A 20,876-nucleotide genomic window follows, 5' to 3' on the forward strand; every position below is an offset into this window, starting at 1 on the left:
CAAATTCATTTGCAGAACTGGGAGAAGACCAAGTATAATGGGGGTTTAAGGACAGCAGAAATAGGACAGGTTTGTGACATGTGCCCTGGATAATCAATCACCTTACTGATAAAAGGATTTTAGAGGATCAATGAAGACCCAGCCAAGGCTGAAAAGCATAAATTTTCAGTGGAACAAAATTTTTTTAACTTTATTCAACAATGCTTGGTAAGTACAGGAGCAAGTTCAAAAGAAAGCTTTCAAATGAGCATAATGATTATGAAAAAAATGTTAAATGGAAACATTTTAGGGACATTATTCATAATGGATTTTAGTAACATTTTAAATTACAAACATGAAATGCATGATATCAAAACACTCTTCAAACATATGACCTGAGAACAACACAAAAAGAAAAGATTACTGGAGTAAAAAGATCAATTGGTTCTTGTTTTCTTCTTTCGATGCTAGCCTAAGGCAAGAAAAAAGGAAAGTTTTTTTTCTTTGGATTGGACACATCTTCCTTTCATCCAGTATTTACATCCAGTATTATTACATTTAAAAAAAACCCAAATCATTGATATCTTGTTAGTGTATCAGGGAATAAAAACTTTACACTTCTCTTACTAATCTTTGAATAGAACTAAAATATGAATGTACTCACCAAGGAAACTAGTAAAAATCTATATAAAGCAACCCATTTACTCTTAGTACATGTTAACCCCAGTTTATTACTCTAAACTAATCGCCCCCCCCCCCCCCCCCCCCCCGCCCAAACTAGAGCTTGTGGCCCTAGCTGGTTTGGCTCAATGGATAGAACGTTGGCCTGAGGACTGAAGGGTCCCAGGTTTGATTCTGGTCAAGGGCACTGCGTGGGAGGGGAGAAGGGGCATGCAGGAGTGGGGGACATGCAGGAGGCAACTGATCAATGATTCTCTCTCATCATTGATGTTTCTTTCTTTTTTTTTTAATGATTTTATTTTTTAATTTTTAAAAAAATATATTTTATTGATTTTGTACAGAGAGGAAGGGATAGAGATAGAGAGTTAGAAACATCGATGAGAGAGAGTCATCGATCAGCTGCCTCTTGCACACCCCCTACTGGGGATATGCCGCAACCAAGGTACATGCCCTTGATCGGAATCGAACCCGGGACCTTTCAGTCCCCAAGCCGATGCTCTATCCATTGAGCCAAACCGGTTTCGGCTCATCATTGATGTTTCTATCTCTCCCTCTCCATTCCTCTCTGAAATAAAAATACATACACACACACACACACACACACACACACACACACAGAGCTTGTGTATGGTGAAGGCCTGGGGAGTGGCAGATATAGAGTGGAAGGGGTAAATGGGGAAAAAGAGGGGACTTCTGTAATACTTTCAACCATAAAGGTAAATAAAAAAAACAACACCAAAAACCTAGAGCTTGCATGTTAGACTTATTTTTAGTATAATTTACAAGGATCTGCATTTTTAATTCCTGTGTGAATCTAAGTAGTAGACTGACCTTAAGACACCCTGCCCCAGGAAGTCAGCTGACAAACAACCAGGTGGCCCACTCATGGATGCTGACCATAAAGATCCATAATCAAAGTCTACAGGAAGGTGCCTTGCACATCCTACACAAAATCCTACTCTAAGAAACAAAATAACTTTCTTAATTAAATAACATATAATGAACTATACGAGTTGGGAAACAGGATGTATGCCTTAAAATAAAGGCCTGGTTAGTCATGCTTGCTTTAAACCCCTAACATCCTTTTTTTGAGCATATTGTAGAAACAGGTTGTTCTGGATGCTACCTGGGTCTGGGTGGCTTGATCACAAGACTTCAGATGACATTGAAAATTTATATAGGGACAAGAAAAAATACTGCTTGAAGGTCCACAGCCCTTTCCCCTTGATTTCTTTGTTCTGCTTTCCCTCTCCTTCCTGATAAAAACCCCTGCCTACAGAGAGATGTTAAGATGGTTTTTTGGACAAGAGTCAGCCATCTTCTCGGTCACCGGAACTTGAATAAACCATTTTCCTTCTTACCAGCACCTATTGCATGAGTTTGGCTTTCATTGATGCAGGTAGCCAAACATGTGTTTATATTCATTGGTACATTAAAAGTGAGTCTTATTTATAAAAAGTTGCTTTTTGTCTATTCTCCCATAATCAAACACCAAGAAAGTCATAAATCAAAAGCATAATGATCTCATTTCCATGATAGCAAATGAGCCACAATTCCATGGTCCCTGATAATTTCTTCCCAACTTGGGAAATGCTTAGGGGGAACACTCATATGTTCAGCTGTTTTGTTCTGCAGTCCAATCCTGCATAGGATTATTGACTAAGCTCACCTTTACTACAAATTGTGAGAAATACTTTTCTAATCAAGGAAGCACATTAATAATTCTTATGTATGTTTATAATCTTCAAATACAATAAGATAAAAAACAAAGCGTATTTTCTAACTTAAAACTCAGGGCAATAATTAGATATATATAGCTTGTACACACATTAATCTGTTTCTCTCAACAAGGTATTTACAATTTCCAAAATTCTATTAGCTTTTTCTCACAATATGGTCCCTCCAACTTTAGGGGCAATAACATAAACAGTCTTCCTTACTAAAAATATTAGTATACCATAAGAAGGAAACTAAGAATTTTGGTGGCTATATGATAGAGCAATATAATGCTTGAAGGCCTAATGTATTCATGAAGTTCCACTTTAATAGCCAGTATCTAAATATGAAAGTTATTTACAAAAAATTGGTATCAACAAATGAACACAAACTAACTTTAAACCAAAGCTTGTTATTAAAGCACCTGATTTTTTGTGTGCAGTGATTCTATGGTTCAGTGTTATCAGATTTAGAGATAAACTGGAAAATACCCAGAAAATAAAATCCATCAACTGTAATCTATTTCCTCTACTCCCTTGTGAAATCATTAGAAGTATGGATTTACTCTGTCATCCGCGTCTTTCCCCACCTATAACCTTTAAAGGGAAAGAGCAAACACCTGTCAAGCTCATAGTGCAGAATGCACACACAGATGGGTGTTTAATAAATATCTTTCAACAGAGAGATTAGAGGTTTGCTCTGGGAAGCAGGGAACACATTATCTTAAGTGTTAAGCTGATGACATCCATTATACAATACTTCAGCCTGTTTCTTTACCGAAATATTATTCAAAGGAAATCCTTTTTTTGAGTATCCTTTAGGTAGGGCTATAAGTTTGAAGAACCAAAAATTTGAGGCAAGATCAGCCCCAGGGAAGGGCGAGTGGTTGGGATGAACCAGGAAAATTCAGGAGTTTCAGTGAGGTCAGGAAGCAGCGATTTAAGGGATGGGGTGCAAACTCACCTGGAGACGCAGAAGCTGCACACATGTCAAGGATCAAAGGGCATAACCTTTGGGGCTCCCCAGCCACGGGGGGAAAAGGGGGGGGGGGGGAGAAAGTGGAACACTCACTCCTAGGCTCTTCCATTCAAATATTCCTCTAGAGGGGGCTCCGCTGTTCCCACTTCCGACGCCAGGGGACAAACCCTACCTTTCACAGGTGGCACTGACAGAGAGGCAAAGCACAGGCTACTCCAGATTTCGGAGCCAGCTCCCGGGAATCCCCCAGCACTTCTTTTCCCCCGGACCGCCTCCCGCCGAGCCCCAAACCCCAGACCCCTCCACCCTCACTCCACACCTTTCTCCCAGGCCCTCTCCCTCTCGACAGCATCGGTCTCTATGGCGACCTGAAACCGCAGCTCCCATTGGCCCGTTCAATATGAGGGCCGGGCCAATAGGGAGGGCCAGCCTCTCCTTGCCGGCCAATCGGGTTGGCGGAGGCCGGGCCCGGGGACGGCGGCGTGCTGACGTTCCCGGGAGTTCGGGGCTGGCTGGGCCGGCGGGCTGGCGGCTGGGCGGGCGGCAGCGGCGGCGGCGGCCTCTGGGCAGTAGAGGGGGCTCCGGGGCTGAGTCCGTGCGGTTGCCGGTCGCGGAGGCGGCACCATGGGCACGGGGTAGAGGGGCGAGTCGGCCGCCGCCGCCGCCGCCGGGGGTGGTGGGAGAGCCGCTTCGGGGGAGGGGGCGGGAGGGGGAGGGAGGGGGCGGGCGGCCGCTCGCCCGCGGCACTTTTCCTAATCTTTTCGGGTGCCGCAGCGGCGGCCACCGGTCGGCGCGGATGACCCTCATCCCCGGAGCAGCGGCGGCCTCTGCCTAACCCAGAAAGTAAGTGTGTGTGTGCGGCGGGCTGGCGGGAGGGCGCGGGGCTCCTGCCCGCGGGCACCTCCGCCCTGGCGCCCCAGCCGGGACCTGCCTGCGAGCGGGGCGCGGGCGCGGGTGCGGGCGCCTCCCTCCCGTTACCCCGTCCCCGCCGCCGCCGCGCGGCCGCCTCGGCTTTCCTGCCCCGCCTCGTGTTCCTGCCCGCACTCGCCTGCCTGCTCCCCTCCCCCCGGCGGGCGCACAAGTTTCACCTCCATTTGCTTTTCCCGGTGATGGCTCTCCTCTGGGCTCCCCTTACCCGGCGCGCATGACCCCCCCCCCAACACCTCCTCCCCCCCAACCCGCGTTGGCCCTTTCGGGTCCGTAGCCCCCCCAGCCCCGAACTTGAGCACCACGCCGAGCCCTCCTGGACTTGTGCCCGGAGGATCCCCGCTCCTGCCCGCCCGCCCGCCCGCCCGCCTGGCACTCCAGCCCCGCGCCCTCGGCACCCGAGGCGCCCGCCTTCCCCGGCCATCGGGGCCGTCTGTCTGTCCGTCTCTCCTGCCCTCTTCCTCCCCTTTCCTCGCACGTCTCTGCTGCCTGCGCCGTCTCGCGTGTGCCCCCCCCCCCCCCAGCACCGTGCTCCTGCCCGCTCTGCCCAGGGCGCCCCTCTCTCCTCGCGGGCGGCGTGTGTTCGCGTCCCGCCCCTCCGGCTCCCAGCCTCGGGCTGCCCCGGCCCGTCCTGCGCCGCCGCTTCCTCCTCTCCCGCCGCCAGGAGTAGAAGCGATTGGGGTGTCCTTTCCCGGCGCTGGGGCTCTTTCCCTTTCCCCTTCCCGGGGAAGCCGGGGGGCGCGCGGCGGGCCGGGGCTTGGCCGGGTGCTGCTGGCTCGAGTGCGACAAACAGCGGGTGCGGGCGGTCCATGCGCCGCGGCGGCGGCGGCAGCGGCCACTCGGGGCGTAGCTAGAGGCAGGTGTCTGTGTCCGGCTGGGGGTAGGAGACACGCACGCCTCGGGGCTCCGGGGCTGGCGACAGATTGTGCAGGAATGCGAGGAATGCACCAGAGGCAGAGTCCGCAGGGCCCGCCGCCGCGGCCGCACTAGCGAGCGCCTTCCTTCGCCCAGCACCCGCCGCGCAGCCAGAGGTCACCGGAGCATCTTCCGAGCCGGTGAGGTGCACTGACTTCTCTCCTCCCCTTGCCTCTCTCCATGCGGCAGAGGGGGCAGCCGAGGGGAAGTGCAGCAGTTCTTGTGTTGGGCTTCAGCTAGCCTTTCGTTTTGGGGTTTTTGCTGCATTGGTCTCCAGGACCGTGAATTTGAGGCTTGCTGGCAGTGTAGCCAAGGTTATTGATCATTGCACAAGATTCTTGGCAAGTTTGGTTTGCAAGGTTTGAATTGTGCCTGGTTTATTTTTTTTCCCCCACCAAGGGTTTTCTGAAAAACCTGCAGGGAAGGGTGCCGAAGGTTCTTAGTGCAATGAGCTTGCAGCTCTATCCAAAAATGCCTGTTAATGCTCATGGACAGGGATGTAGTGCAAAAGAGATCTTGAATGCATCACTTTGCTGTCGTAGGAATTGTAAATTTTTTTCCTCTCATCATACTGGGTTGTGTTTAGACCTCTTATAATACATAATGAATAGAAACAGAGAAGCAGTGTTTGGTCAGCGATGGGACAGATAGAACTGTCTGGTACAGTTAAATTCGGGGCGTGTCAGTTACCATTGAAAGTAACATGGGGACAACACAGTCATGTATATTTAAAGATGTAATTTATTAGTTGAAGTCGCAGTTCTTTTTCTCTTGGTTGCTGCGTTTGAAAAATAATATACCCCTACAACTTTAAAAAAAAATGGTAATTATGTGTAAATGCAATACTGATTGCTATACATTTTTTGGTCAAATTTTATTTTCTTTAAAGCAGAAAGACAAATGTATGACAGAGGATGCTTTTCTAGAATTCGGCTTAGATACTTTTCTTTTAAAAGGGAAAATAAAGGACTGTTTCTCGTTCTGAATGCAGTATATTGCTGGTTCCTGTGGAACAGTTATGGAAAATGGCATTATGAAAATGAGGACAACTGGCTTTCAAAAGAAATGTTTCTGGATATTGAAAAACATACTATGTGTGTGATACAGTTTGCTTTAGAGGTTGAGTTTACTGTAAGCCTCTTCACACTTGGTTATTTTGTATTAGATTCAGGAATATAAGTTGATTTGCTCAGCTGCCTTCCAACACCTACTTTGCTTGGATCAAGGGCATTGAAAAGTATAAGATGATCACCTTTTAGTTAAAGACCTAATGGGAAGGAGAAGTATAATAGGAAAGAAAAACACCTTTGCACTGAGAAAGGTTGTGTTTTCTGGCTGCTACATTGTTTTTCAGGTATGTCCATAGGTAAGTGGACCTGTGGACCTTCTAATTTAGAGGTTTAACTCTTAAATCAGCGATTTTCAACCAGTGTGCTGCAAGAATTTTTAAAACATGCAATACCTGAATATTTAGTCAGGGTTACTGACTGAACTCTTTTCCCCTTAGATTGTCAAATTAAAGAGGAAAAAAAAAAATGACAACAGCCAACACAATAGCCTTCCAGTGTGAAAGAATCAAAATTGCACCTTTTTTTTTTTTGTCACATTGGTAAAAAAATACATGTATTTTGGTGTGCTGCAGAATTTTAGTAATTAGTTTATGTGTGCCATGAGATATAAAGGTTGAAAATCTCTGCTCTGAATTATAGTTAGCAACACTGTGCAGGATATTGGGAGGTGTTTGTAGATGCCAACAGGAACTATATTATGTAACAATATATTACAGCAGAGTTTAACATGTGCTAATTTGATTTGATGTGAAGATTAGAAAGTAAAAGCACATTTAGTTTCTTTATTACATTGGAAATTGAAATAACCCCTTCGAGTATATAGTTAATGTATACACAAGATTGGCTGTGCAAGTAGTTTTACTCATTTAAGTAAAGTTGGGCTTTCAGTTAGAAATACATTCTCTATGTTATACATATTTGAAGAAAGGACGTTTTAGAACAGGTTCACAGTCATAAACAACAAATTATGCTTCACCAAGTGTGTTACTTCCCCATCCCCCACTGTTATGTAAGGAAAAGGTGTGGCATTTCATGTTTAATGTCATATTGAAGGTTGCAAATAGGGGGGACTAAGTGTCCAGTTACCTTAATTCTTATCTGTATGTTTTTGGAGGGAGATAGAGGGGAGTAGGGTTGTGATTGAAAGCATGAGAGAAGGTGAGTAGAAAGGGGAGTAGTTAGATTCATCCAGGGGAAAAAAAGTCTGTTAATTGCTACATTTATAGGAATAAGTCAAATCTAATTCTGTGACTAGTTCTAATATCATAATTTGAACTTAAAGAATCTACCCTGTTTCCCCAAAAATAAGACAGTGTCTTATATTAATTTTTTCTCCCAAAGTTGCGTAGGTCTTATTTTCAGGGGATGTCTTATCTTTCCATGTGCTAGGTCTTATTTTCGGAGGATGTCTTATTTTTGGGGAAACACGCTACTACCAAACTCAGTTTAATAAAACCTTTAGCGTTGTAAGATCTGAGTATTTGGATGAAGTCTATATTAAGTCAGACATGCAGTTTTCTTTCTTATTCTGTTCTATACAAATTGGAAAAGTAAATTTAATTAAAAATTTTACACATACTTTTAAAAAATCCAATTATTGCCAATTTTAAAACTGAATGGTTTCCTTGCTATTGACCAGTTATTGATTTAAATACAGAATTTTCATACTCTGGATGGTGCCAATTATTTGGTAAGTCCAGCCCTTCACCTTAATTATTTAAAATATTAAGATATTTTGAAAATGCTCTATATTTTAATTTTTATTTCAATCAAGAGGTAAATCCCTAAATTGCTTCATTCTAAAATGGACATCATACCTTCATACTTAACCAGAAAATAAAGTAGAGGTTATTCCAGGGCATAAACATTCACTGAATTATAGGTCACTTTGGGAGTTGCCTTCACACCTTCAGTATACTGGGAGATAATTACTTCTTCAATGTGTTAAGTGGTTTTGTAGTGCTTTTTCTGCACTGAAGGGGGAAGAAGAATCTAAAACATAACACAAGTGAACTGGATATGTTTGGAAAATTCAGTAACCATTTTATCATCCAAACTGTCACTACAGATGACATGACAGAGAGAGAAATTTGAAGCATATCTAAGTATAAGCCTGAGGCTTCATGTATTGCTAGTAAGTGATAGCAGTCAGCAGGTCAGTTTGATGCCCAGCAATAAGAAATAACAGGCTTCTTTTAGGGTAAGGATATGCCCTAAGTCACAAAGAGCAATAATTCATGTGCTTGCTAGTTTCAGTTGAGGTGTTGTAGGTCATTCACATGTTCACATTGCTAAGGTAATAATTCAGTGGAGTTATGTTTTATCTTTCAGGCTCTATGTTACCATAACTAAATTGGGGATATTACATGATGGCACACTTCAAATTAAGCTTAAAATGCTGCAGCCATTTCATTTGTTATTGGTCTAATTTTTTTTCTTTTTATAATTTAGATTTATTTGATAAAGCAATAAATGTCAGCTGCATTGCTGGTAATTTTATTATTCATAGTCTTGATAATATAGTTTATTATGACTCATATGACTTATAGTAGATGATAAAATGTCATTAGAGTTTGGATTTTAAATTTTTAAAATGCTATATCTATATATAAAAGCCTAAGTGACCATTACGACTTGAACGACTGGTAGACCAGTTGCTATGATTCATACTGACCACCAGGGAGCAGATGCTCAATGTAGTAACTGCCCCCTGGTGGTCAGTGTGCTCCCATAGCCAACCTCCGTTGGCTCCTCCCCCAGACCAGCCAACTTCCTGCAGCCCCTCCCCCCAGCCAACCCCTGCATTGTTCCTAATCGGAGCGCTGGCTGGCCAGCCTCCCAGGGAGCCCCGCAGCTGGCTGGCCCCCCATTAGGCCTTGATCACTGGCCAGACTGAGGAACCCCACCCATGCACGAATTCATGCACCACGCCTCTAGTAAAATATATAAATTAAAATATGCAAATGTCTGGATTATTTTAAATCATGTCATTGTGAGGCATTTTTCCTGAACTGAATAATGCCTGCTGATTGGGTAGATGCAATCCATGTAGGGAGACACAGACCTCACAAAGTCCAGAACTCACAAATGAAGGGTGGGGTGGCTGGGAAGCTGAGGGAACCAGTAACCCTTTATTTTTAATAGGCAAGGCATGTTTGACTTCTGTAGTTATCATCTATATTAAGAAGAAATTTAGTGATTTGCAAATATCCAAGGGTGTTTATCCTGATCTTCACTAATCTGGACCCCTCCCTGTCTGGCACTTCCTTCCCCTTACACACACACAGACACAATATCAATGCATTTGCCTGCTTTGGAGAGGCAGAAAAAGCCCCTTTTCAGGAGCCATTTACATAGAATATAGAATTTGGTGCCTAGTGCTCCAGGTTGAATTTAAGTGGATGTGGGCTTTGGTCATAAAATCATATTATATATAAAAGTTAGGTAAATGTGTAGTTGAAATGGGACTATAAAGATACTGTGCAGGCTTTGGGAACATGACAAATGGAATACAGTTTTTCATAGACACCCATAACCTATTTACAAATGGACTTTTAAGACACTGGGTAGGTGATGCTTGAAATTCTGGTCCACTATAAGCTGTCTCTTAAATTGCAGACATGAGAGGGAGATGAAAAGCACACTAAGCCAGAATTAGGAGACCTGGGGTTTAACAGTATGACCTTGGCAAACCATCTAGCATTGGGTTATAGTTTACCCCTTTCACTAGTAAAAATGCAGGGTTTAGATTGCCTTGATCTAAGGTACATTTCAGCTCAAGGTTCCCGAAGTCCTATGTATTGTTTTTAAGAAAAAAGGGTTTCCTAAGCATTCATGTATGTAATCCATCCTGTTTCCCCTCCTAATCCAAATCATAGGCTAAAAGGAAGTTGGGGTTATCTTTTGAGACTTTGGGATCTCTTTCAAGTTCATCTTAAATAGATTTTTTTAAAAACTGTCATTTTAGTAAGTGAGGAAAAGAGAACAAAGCACATAATGTTTTCAAGGTCTTGCTGTCTACCCTTATCCCGGTCCAAAATTAACTGATATATTAGGCCAGGGACAGTTTTTTTGGCTGCACCTTCACACTGAGTGTCATTAAGACAAATGTGGTGGTTAGCAGCTGATTGTCATAGTTCAGTTCTGGCACTTGTATTTGCCAGGTGTGTAACTTGATAAATTATATAATCTCTGTAGCTCTTATTTGGTTACCTATAAAACAGAATTATAAAAGTATCCACCTCGTGTGGTTCTTGTGAAGACTAAATGAGTTAATATAAGTCATTACTTTTATTATATTGTGCTATGCTTTCTGTAGCATGTACTATATGCCAGGCAAATTATTGGCTTGTTTTCTTTAATCTTAGTCAATATAATTATGAATCTAAGCAGGATATTTCAGGGAAGAAGCAAACAATTGAAAAAAAATTATTGTGAATTGATAGTTTGCAAGAAATTGCCTGTAAGGAAGAGAATCCAGCAAAAGAAATGAGGGTCTTTTACTTTTTTTTATTTTATTTTATTGAATTTATTGGGATAACATTGGTTAATAAAATTATATAGGCTTCAGATTTATAATTCTACTAGAGGCTTGGTGCATGAAATTCACACATGGGTAGGGTCCCTAGGCCTGACCAGTGATCAGGGCCCATCATGTTCCCTTCCTCCCTGTCTTTCCACCTCCTTCTTCCCTTGCTCCCTTAGAGCCCCCACTGCCACCACTCATTGACTGCCATGTTCCACGCCACCCACTGGTGGTCAGTGCAGGTCATAGCAAGCGATTGGACTCATTCTCCTGGTGGAACTCCATATTAGCATATTAGCCTTTTATAGATAGATAGATAGATAGATAGATAGATAGGGGGCCTTTTAAAGTAGGAAAGTTATAACTTCTTTGTGTAGGTAATACTTAGAGGCATGCTGCCGAAACCGGTTTGGCTCAGTGGTAAAGCGTCGGTCTGCGGACTGAAGGGTCCCAGGTTCGATTCCGGTCAAGGGCATGTACATTGGTTGCGGGCACATCCCCCGTGGGGGGTGTGCAGGAGGCAGCTGGTTGATGTTTATCTCTCATCGACGTTTCTGGCTCTCTATCTCTCTCCCTTCCTCTCTGTAAAAAATCAAAAAAATATATTAAAAAAAAATACTTAGAGGTATGCAAACACAACTATCACTTGTAGGAGGTTTAATAATCTGATAGGTTTAAAAGGTGAAAACTACCCTGTTTCCCCAAAAATAAGACAGTGTTTTATATTAATTTTTGCTCCCAAAGTTGCGCTAAGTCTTATTTTCAGTGGATGTCTTATTTTTCCATGAAGAAGAATACAGTACACATTTATTGTTAAATGAAAATAAAGGAAATTTATTACCTGTATACAGTACGGTAGTACGGTAGTTGTCAACACAAACCAGACAAACTGTGAATTCTACAGTATCAAGAATTCACTCATTTATTCAATGACAATCATGTCAACATCTTCTGGAACATCATCATAACAACCCAATTCCTGAATTTCCTGGTGAATTTCTTGTGAATCCATTTCTTTCAGAATCAGTGGACCAAATCTCTCATGTTTAGCAATAGCATTCTGAGACAGAGCCTGGGGGGAGGGGGGGGGGCTTATTTTCGTGGGGATGCCTTATATTTCACTCAGAAGAAAACCTGTAAGTAGGTCTTACTTTCGGAGGATGTTTTATTTTCGGGGAAACATGGTAATAGTATCATACTAAGGACCTAGAAGTAGAAACACTTGCAAAATGTAAAACAAAATGTTTAAATATGTATACAACTATTGCATTTGTAATTCTAAGCAGCAGTCATTTTATACAATGTCTACTTAAGTCAATCCATGAAGGAATTTTTAGAAAGTGTTAATCATTTATGGACTAAAATGCAGCTTGTAAATTAACTCGATTAGTTGCCTTTTCTGTCCACAAGTAACCAGAACTGAAATTGGCAGAAAACTACGTACCAAAGCAAGAAAAACTAGATGAGAAATTTGGAAGATATCCGATGTAAACCAGTAGATATCCAGAGGCGCTAGTTCCAGTCCTGGCATCCCTTGAGCAAGTCTTTTAACTCATCTGAGCTCTAGTTTCTACTGAATAAAATGTATTCCACTACTCTTCGAACATCAGGGATTCTCATTTGATTACTTCCCCCTCCCCTCCCAGCAAGAATATACTGTCTTCTCAAGAATTAATTACAGTTTAGCCTCCATGATAAGGGGGAAAATTGAGGTTATATACCTGAAATGGTCAGCTCCTAAGAATGGGTGTTACAGCCAGACAAACTGACTTTATACTGTCTGAGCCAGTTGCTACCTTCTTGGATTCTTTGCGCATTTGAGGCTTAGGTCCTGATTGAGACTATTTTCCAAAAAGTTAAATAGAAATAGAAGGGGATTTTAGGTGGTGGTTAAAGGGGATTAGTATTGTAAACCCACTTACCATTTGCTTTGGTTTGATTTGTCCTCAAAAAATTTAAATAACTGAGACAGTTGTTCCTCTGAAAACATGCTACTTTTCCATAAACACTTTATGTTCATAGAATTCCACTGATTTATATCCATTATAGAATATAGGTATGTCTTATTTATCTCTAATTTTTTGTGTATAGACAACCTACCAATGTTTAGAAATTGTGGTGAATGTCAACAGGATGCTGTTTTGTTTGGATTAGTACTGTTGGATATGTGTGGAATTTTTTGTATATATTTTTAAAGCAATTTCAGAATCCCATGAAGAGAATTTCTCCTAGATTCTGCTTTCACCCTCTAAAGGTGGGGATTGGGGTAGGGATAATCCCTGTAAAATTTGCATATGTATACATTCACAGAGTAATTTAAAATATTGAGAATGGCTGTTTCCCTTTGCAAATGGGACAAAAACATTATTTTCAAAAGGAGAATCAATTATGCTACTAATGTATGCAATATTAAATGAATTCTCAGTGTCATGATAAAAATAAACACTAGAACAGGCTCTTCAGTTTCCATATGTTCATGAGAATTGTAAACACGCCTGTAAAATGGAAACCCATGATAACCACTTTGCAGTGAAGTGCATCGTGTTTTCTGACACCTGTACCCTGGATTGAATGGGAAACAAAGACTGATCTAGTTTGAAGTAATCTTCTTCCTGAGTACCACCTGGGGTCCAAGCTAGCAGACAAGACAATTAGGGCTTCACATATTTGCTGTAGTCCTATTTTGTGTGAAGTATTGTATTCTGTTTTAAATACCTCTTATTTTTAAAAGATGTCATTCATTTGAGTCCAGTCAACATTCATCAATCCCTCGCTCTATATCAGATTGTGCTAGACCTCATGGACAAAAAATGATTTTCCCTAGGGGATTCACAGTCTCTGTTGGATTCAGTATTAAGAGTCTCCACCTTTGAGAAATCTGATTAATTTTTCAATCGAGTTAGGTAAGATAAGGACACAAGCACTGAAAAAAAAAATTGTCCTAGAAAAATTAGGTATATAAATAAATATGTAAAATTGTGCTGTGTTAAGGATGAGTTGTAAAATGATTTTATATTAACTAGGTTTTAGCTAACCTTTTTAGCTGTATGTTACTTGATACTTTACCAAAATCTAGATAGACCATTGCATTAACTATCAGTGGATTTTTTGAAAAAGCCTGCATTTGAAAAAGTGTTCCTTAGCAATGAAAAGATAGTGATTTCAGAAAAGGTTTTAATAATGAAATTTATTATTTTGGTTATTTTTCTTGGAATACTTTACCATATAGCTTATGTAAAATAATCGATCACAATGAAAATGCATTATTTATGAAGAATCTTAATTTATGCCTCAAAACTTGCCATTTAAATAGATTCTTATTTTCATTTTCATACAGCAGTACTTTGGTTTATTGTCTTTTGTGCTTTTCTTTATTTTTTATGCAATTTATGTGCGTTTGTAAGTCCAAACTCATTATTATTGCAAATATTCCCTTCCATTGTTATGAACAAACATAATGTTTGTTTTGAAAATCTCTTGTGACATCTGCTAGAATAAATGTTCTCATTGAATCATACCTTGAGTCTCAAGACTGGTGCCCTGATGGGAATTTTCCACTTACTGTCAATTTGTCAATGACTAAATAAGCAACAAAGTCGGTGTTTAAAAGCACTGAAAAAGGAATCAGAAAGACCAGTTGGACTTTCTTAAAACTGCTGTGATAAACAATTTAGTTGTTAAAAGTCTGTTAGCAAATTAAAAATCTGACAGTCTGAAATTTTGGGACATTATATTGGCAGGTGTCAATCTTCCAAAATATTTTCTGTGAGTCACTTCTTTGGCACTCTGAATACAATTTCCATAGAAGCAACATTATGTATAAAAGCACCACCAATCAGTATATTGGTTCTATGTCCCCATGACCTACTTCCCCGAGCTAACTTGACAGCAGGGACTTGGTCTTTTAACATGACTTATCTTGATCTCTAGTGTTTCTCGATACCTGTAAATGAGTGAACAAGTTTTGAATTTTAATCTCAGCATACCTTTACCTACCACTCTTAGATACACTTTTTTCTGCCTTATATGGGCCCTCCTTCCTTTTGTAAATTGCTTTTCTTAGCTTATGCAAGTTTCAGTGGAAAAACTGCATTGACAAAAAATTACCCTTGTAATACAACTTGCCAGATAAATAGTTTATCAGATTCCTTACTAAAACATTAATTATCAGATTTTAAATATTGATTCCCATATATTCTAACCTCAATTGCTTGGATTATAGCTATGGTGAGATAAGTTTACATAGTGCTCTTTCTCAGACTATTCATGTGCAGCCAGCAAGTACCAAGACCAGCCTCCTTGGCCAGTTGTTGGCAGCAAACTTTTTGTGTCCTTGCCTTTTGTGAGCTAGTAGTACCTTTTGTATAACTTAGCTGATGAATTGAGATCAAAAGTAGATGTAATTTTCAGTACATGAAGTTTTTCAGAGGAAAAATGTTAGGAAAATGACATGAATTTAATTAGTATTATATAATTACATAAACATTAAAAGTAATAAAATAAAAAAATATTATAGCTTGTTTTGATGTAATAGGTGTAACAAATACTCTTTAACTTTAACAATGTAGTTAGAAATACTCTCAGCCCAGCTGGTGTTTCTCAGTTGGTTGAACATCGTCCCATGAACCAGGAGGTTATGGTTTGAATTCTGGTCAGCACTCATGCCCAGGTTGCCAGCTCAGTCTCCTGTAGGGGGCATGCAGTAGCTGATTGATGTTTCTCTCTCCCTCTCCCTTCCTCTCTCTGAAATCAATAAAAACATATATAGATGGAAATACTCAAATATTTTGGTGGTCCCTACCTCCAGTTTTCACTATAAGATTTGAATAAATTATAATTTTTTAAAACTAAACTTTTGTGAGATGATTATGAATTCACATACAGTTATCCTATATAATAAAAGGATAATATGTAAATTGACTGTAATGGCAGAACATCTAGAAGGACTGGTTGCTATGATGCACACTGACCACCAGGGAGCAGATGCTCAATGCAGGAGCTGTTCCCTGGTGGTCAGTGTGCTTCCACAGGGGGAGCTCTGCTTAGCCACAAGCCGGGCTGAGGGCTGCAAGCACAGCCGCGGTGATGGGATCCTCTCCTGCCTCTGTGGTAGCACTAAGCCATCAGTTGGATATCTCCCAAGGGCTTCTGGGCTGCCAGGGTGATGTCTGGCTGCCAGCTTAGGCCTGATCCCTCAGGGAGTGAGTCTAAGCTTGTAGGGGGGCATCCTCTGAAGGGTCCCAGACTGCGACAGGGCCCAGGCTGGGCTGAGGGGACCCTCCACCCCCTAAAGGCATGAATTTTTGTGGCACAGGGCCTCTAGTCTATATATCTATATCTATATCTATATCTATATCTATATCTATATCTATATCTATATCTATATTTATATCTATCTACCTATCTATCTATAGCTAATATGCAAACTGTCTCCTTGAGAGTTTGGGAGAACAGGAGTTTGATCACTCACTATAACTTGCGCTGATCACCAGGGGGTGTGGTATGGAACATGGCAGGTGACGAGCGGCAGTGGTGGGGCACAGAGGGAGTGAGGGAAGGAGGAGGCGGGGAGGCGGGGAGGTGGGGGCTTGATCAGCCCTGATCACTATCCCTAACTGTGCACGAATTTTATGCACCGGGCCTCTAGTAAGAAATAATACAGGTATCCTGTGTACCCCTTACCCAGTTCCCCTCAATGGTGACGTCGTGCAGGACTGTAGTGCAATATCACAACCAGAGTCTTGACATTTATACTATCAAGATAACATTTTTATCACTTGGGATACACGGGTCATGTTGCCCATTTATAGCTACACCCCCACTTTTATCTTCTCCTTCCCTAGCAACCATGAATTGTCCTTCATTTCTATACTTTCATTATTTTAAGACTGTTAGATGAATGGAATCATACAGAATGTAACTTTGGAGGATTTTCTTTTTCACTCAGCATAATTCTTACATATTCATCCAGGTTGTTACATGGACCACAGTTTGCTTAACTAGTCACCTATTGAAGGACATCTGCCTGGTTTATATTCAATTTATAATAATTTTCAACTTACAAATAGAACTGCTATAAATATCAGAATATAGGCTTTTGAGTTATCATATGTTTGTGTTTCTTGGGGGTAAATGTCCTGGAATGCAATTGATAGCTTAAATTATAATTTTTTAGAGCTTTCTATAATTATACACTGAATTACACGAGATCTTGGTAATTTAAAAGTTATTTTTATAGTTGCAGTAAATTACAGAATTTGTTTTAAAAATCAAGTCTTTTCTCTGTTACAGAGTGTTTTACAGATACTACCACTTGGATTTAAGTGGAATTCATGAAATAGCTTTATAACTTCAGGATTTTTTTTTTCTGTTTTGTTTTAGACATCAAGTGTATTTAATTTCTAATAAAAACACTATATATTAATGTGGCTATTCCAGAATTTTACCTGTATATGATGTAAACAATTGTAGATACTATTCTTGGAAAGAATATTATGTACCATGCTAACAGGCAAAGTGGGAATGTAACATGCTGACAGTATCCTTGTTTGTATTTGGAATTGATCCAGTTGTCAGGTGGAAGTCATCAAGCGCATCTGATACTTTTAAAGGCAAGGGCTCTTTCTTTCTAGAATAGAAGGCATTTCAATAAAGCATAGTTTTGTCATTCTCCCACCCCCCAAGTTGTTTTTCTGATTTTTGCATGAGTGTTGTATACAATTTCTGCCAGAGGAAAATGTTGAAATGATATTTGGCCTGAATAAAGTCATCACGATTGAAAATTGGATTTTTTTTTTATACCCTGAATGTCAAATATGTTGCTTTTATAGCTTAAAATACCACCAGATCATTTAATTAGTTTTATTATATATCTTGTTCTGTATTATTTATATTTATATCCTAATATTTTGAATGCTTTTAGCATTCATGGTCTTCAGAAATCATAGCTGAGAGGCCAATTGATGGCTGCAATCATCATTAAAATAGAGTTATACAATAACATTATTCTTTAACACAGCTTTTAAAGATTTGGTTCTTTCTCTATATTTGAATGATATAACCTTAGAACCCTTTAATTTTGCAAAAATGTGATCTTCTCAACAAGTTGTATATTTCTTGAAGGTTTTTTTCTGTAGGTAACTAATATGCCCTTCTCTGTCTGGTGAGCCCATGGTTTTCTTCAAGGTCAATTAGCCCTTCTTAGTGAAGACTTCCTTGGCCCTTCTCTCCAGATTTAAATCTTCCCTTTTGTGCTTCTTAGCACTTTAAAATTACATTTTTTGTTTTCAATTAGGAAGGGAGAGGGAGGGAAAGATAGAAACATCAATGATGAGAGAGAATCATTGATTGGCTGCCTCCTGCACGCCCCCTACTAGGGATTGAGCCTTGACCTGAATCAAACCTGGGACCCTTCAGTCCCCATGCTGATGCTCTATCCACTGAGCTAAACTAGGTAGTGCCTAACTCAGCTATAAACATGTGTCACCTTGAGTTGGAGTTGCTTCTCTATCTGTGTTGGCTGGCTATGTTGTGAGCCCTGCCCAGGTTAGGATTGTGTCACAGCCCTCATTGTAATGAATAATTAAATACTCAGTTTATAACCTTAGTTTGTCCCTCTTCTAACTTTTAATGCCTCCCTGTTGTTTACCCTGCAGGATCACTTCCAACTCCTTAGCTTGCTTGCCAGTTAAGGCCCTTCACAATCAAACACTAATTACTCTCCTTCCTGAACATTCCACATCAGCAAAAGTAGTTTTTACTCACTGTTCCCTACCTCCCTGCACTCGAAGTTTAAATATTCATAGCCTTGTAGACCTAGTTCAAATCCTTTCTAGTGTGTGTGTGTGACCTTCTCAGACCACTCTGTCCGACCAGTGGTCATCTCTCCTCCAAATGTCTTGTTCTCTGACTTTTAGTGATAAACTCTCCATGGTGATTGGTTTTTCTGTTGTTGTATTGGACTGCTAATTTCTGCTGGTTAACTTTTGTCTTTCTTCCAGCTAGATTTTAGTTTCTTAAGGGAAGGGTTCTTGTCTTGTACATTTCCTATGTAAAATAATTGATTACACTGAAATATCTCAAGAAGTCACTCAGGAAGTAGAGGTTATGTCGGCTGGGGATGTTGAGGACAAGGGCAACCTCTAATTAGGTCATGCTAAGATGTACACTCATTTGTCCTTCTTTCATTAATAGTTATTTTCTTTTTTTATCCTTACCTGAGAATATTTATTAATTTTTAGAGAGAGAAGAGGAAGGGAGGAAGAGAGAGAAAAAGGGAAACATTGATGTGAGAGTGAAACATTGTTTGATTGCCTCCCACATGCAACCCAACTGGGGATTGAACCTGCAGGTTAGGTATGTGTTCTGACCAGGAGTCGAACCTGTAGCCTGTATGGAACAACACTCCAACCAACTGAACCACGAGCTAAGTGCAATAGTTATTTTCTAAGCACCTAGTATGTGCCTGTTTTTGGTATTGGAGACTTCATTTAAGATCCCATTTGTCAAACAAGCTGTATTAAGTGGTGGTTTGCTTCTCTAAGTTGTTGTCTTTAATTTTTATATAGTATTGACCCAAACTGAAAAGACTGGAAACTGGTTTAGAAAAATGCAGTTTCATCTCTTGAAATTTTTAACAATGGAAAAAAATATGTTTCTGAACATAGAGTTGTGATATCCATATGATAGCCACTGACCACATAAGCTATATAAAGTTTTAAATTAAAAATTCAGTTTCTTATCCACACTGGCCACATATTAAGTGTTAAATAACCACGTATGGCAAATGGCTCTAGTAATAAGCAGCTGAAGAACATTTCCTTTGTAGAAAGTCTTATTGGAATTGGTACAGAGAATAGCTGGGACCCTTTGTAAATAATAAAATGATTGATGCTTTTGGGGTAATGATGCAAAATAGCACAGCTTTCCAGTTTCCAAAGTGTTATATTAATAATCACTTGGTCCTTCCAATAACTCTATAAAATAGGTGATATATTACCTTCATTTTACAACAAAGAAATTATTTTAAAAAATGTTTTGAGAGAGAGAGAGAGATTTGTTGTTCTGCTTAGTTATGCGTTTATTGGTTTTTTTGTTGTATGTGCCCTCACCTGGGATCAAACCCACAACCTTGGTGTATGGGGAAGGTGTTCTAATCAGCTGAGCTACCCAGCTAGAACAAGAGTCAGTAACACTTAAAAAGGATGTTAAAGTGGAGCTTATGATTCATTTCTACATACTGAAACAAAATAGATGTTTTTCAGTAGTTAATAAATACTTGATTAATGAGTTATGGAAATTATTTGATTTATAAGAAGGTGTAATATTTTTGCCTTTGCCTAAAATTTCATCAAATTTAAAAAACAATTTTGTATTGGCTTATGCTTTGAAATTTTAAATGGAAATTAGTGAATTTTAGTCAGTAATCATTTATTTCTGAGGCCCAGTACTAGTCATGTGGAGGGTGATGGAAATGAAAATAGTGGATTCCTTTTGTTTACATTTTATACTAAGAACATTAGCTCTTAGAAATGATTTGATAGTAGCAGCGGTGCCTCTGAGATTTCAGAAATGCCATTACTGACTACAGGACTACAGAAAGGCTTGAATGTCTACATCTGTGTGGTAACTTGGAGTTTGTTAGAGCCTTTTACTCTCCTCTGTCCAGTTTGCATGCTGAGACCTACAAGGGCAGCAAAAAGCTTGTCCTCAAGAAGCTAGTATTAAAATGTCCTATGATTCTGGGGGTAAAGAAGGAAAGAAAATGTGCTGGGCATTTTTGATTTGTAGTTTTGCTTCAGAAATGAAAATGAAAAATGCCTGAAACACATAGAAATTTGGGTATACAGAGTAAGTTAACCCATATTCGAAATATAATTCATATAGTATTTAAAGCATCACCTGTTCTGCCAAGGGCAATTTGGATATTTATAATATCATTTGTGGGCCATACAAAATTAACAACTTAAAAATTAGCCTGCTGCTATATTTGGTTAAACATTTAACTAACTCATCCCAAATGCCTTGGCAGGGCCAGACCAAATGATTTCTTGGGCCTTATATGGCATGGGCCAGGCTTTCCTCAT

General features: G+C 40.2%; 1 protein-coding gene across 7 annotated transcripts in view; it reads left to right on the forward strand.

Annotated features, from left to right (window-relative positions):
* The first annotated feature begins 3,877 nt into the window (after positions 1-3,877).
* PKP4 (plakophilin 4) overlaps positions 3,878-20,876 on the forward strand; it is a 222,868-nt gene continuing 205,869 nt past the window's right edge. For 3 of the 7 annotated variants that reach the window (XM_084891453.1, XM_084891452.1, XM_084891454.1), the window contains exon 1: positions 3,878-4,197. The gene's annotated coding sequence lies outside the window, so the exon portion shown is untranslated. The remainder of the gene's footprint in view (positions 4,198-20,876) is intronic. The other 4 variants (XM_084891455.1, XM_084891457.1, XM_084891451.1 and 1 more) reach the window with 3 other exon arrangements.

Source organism: Pipistrellus hanaki (assembly GCF_964339955.1).
Source record: "Pipistrellus hanaki genome assembly, chromosome: 8".
NCBI lineage: Eukaryota > Metazoa > Chordata > Mammalia > Chiroptera > Vespertilionidae > Pipistrellus > Pipistrellus hanaki.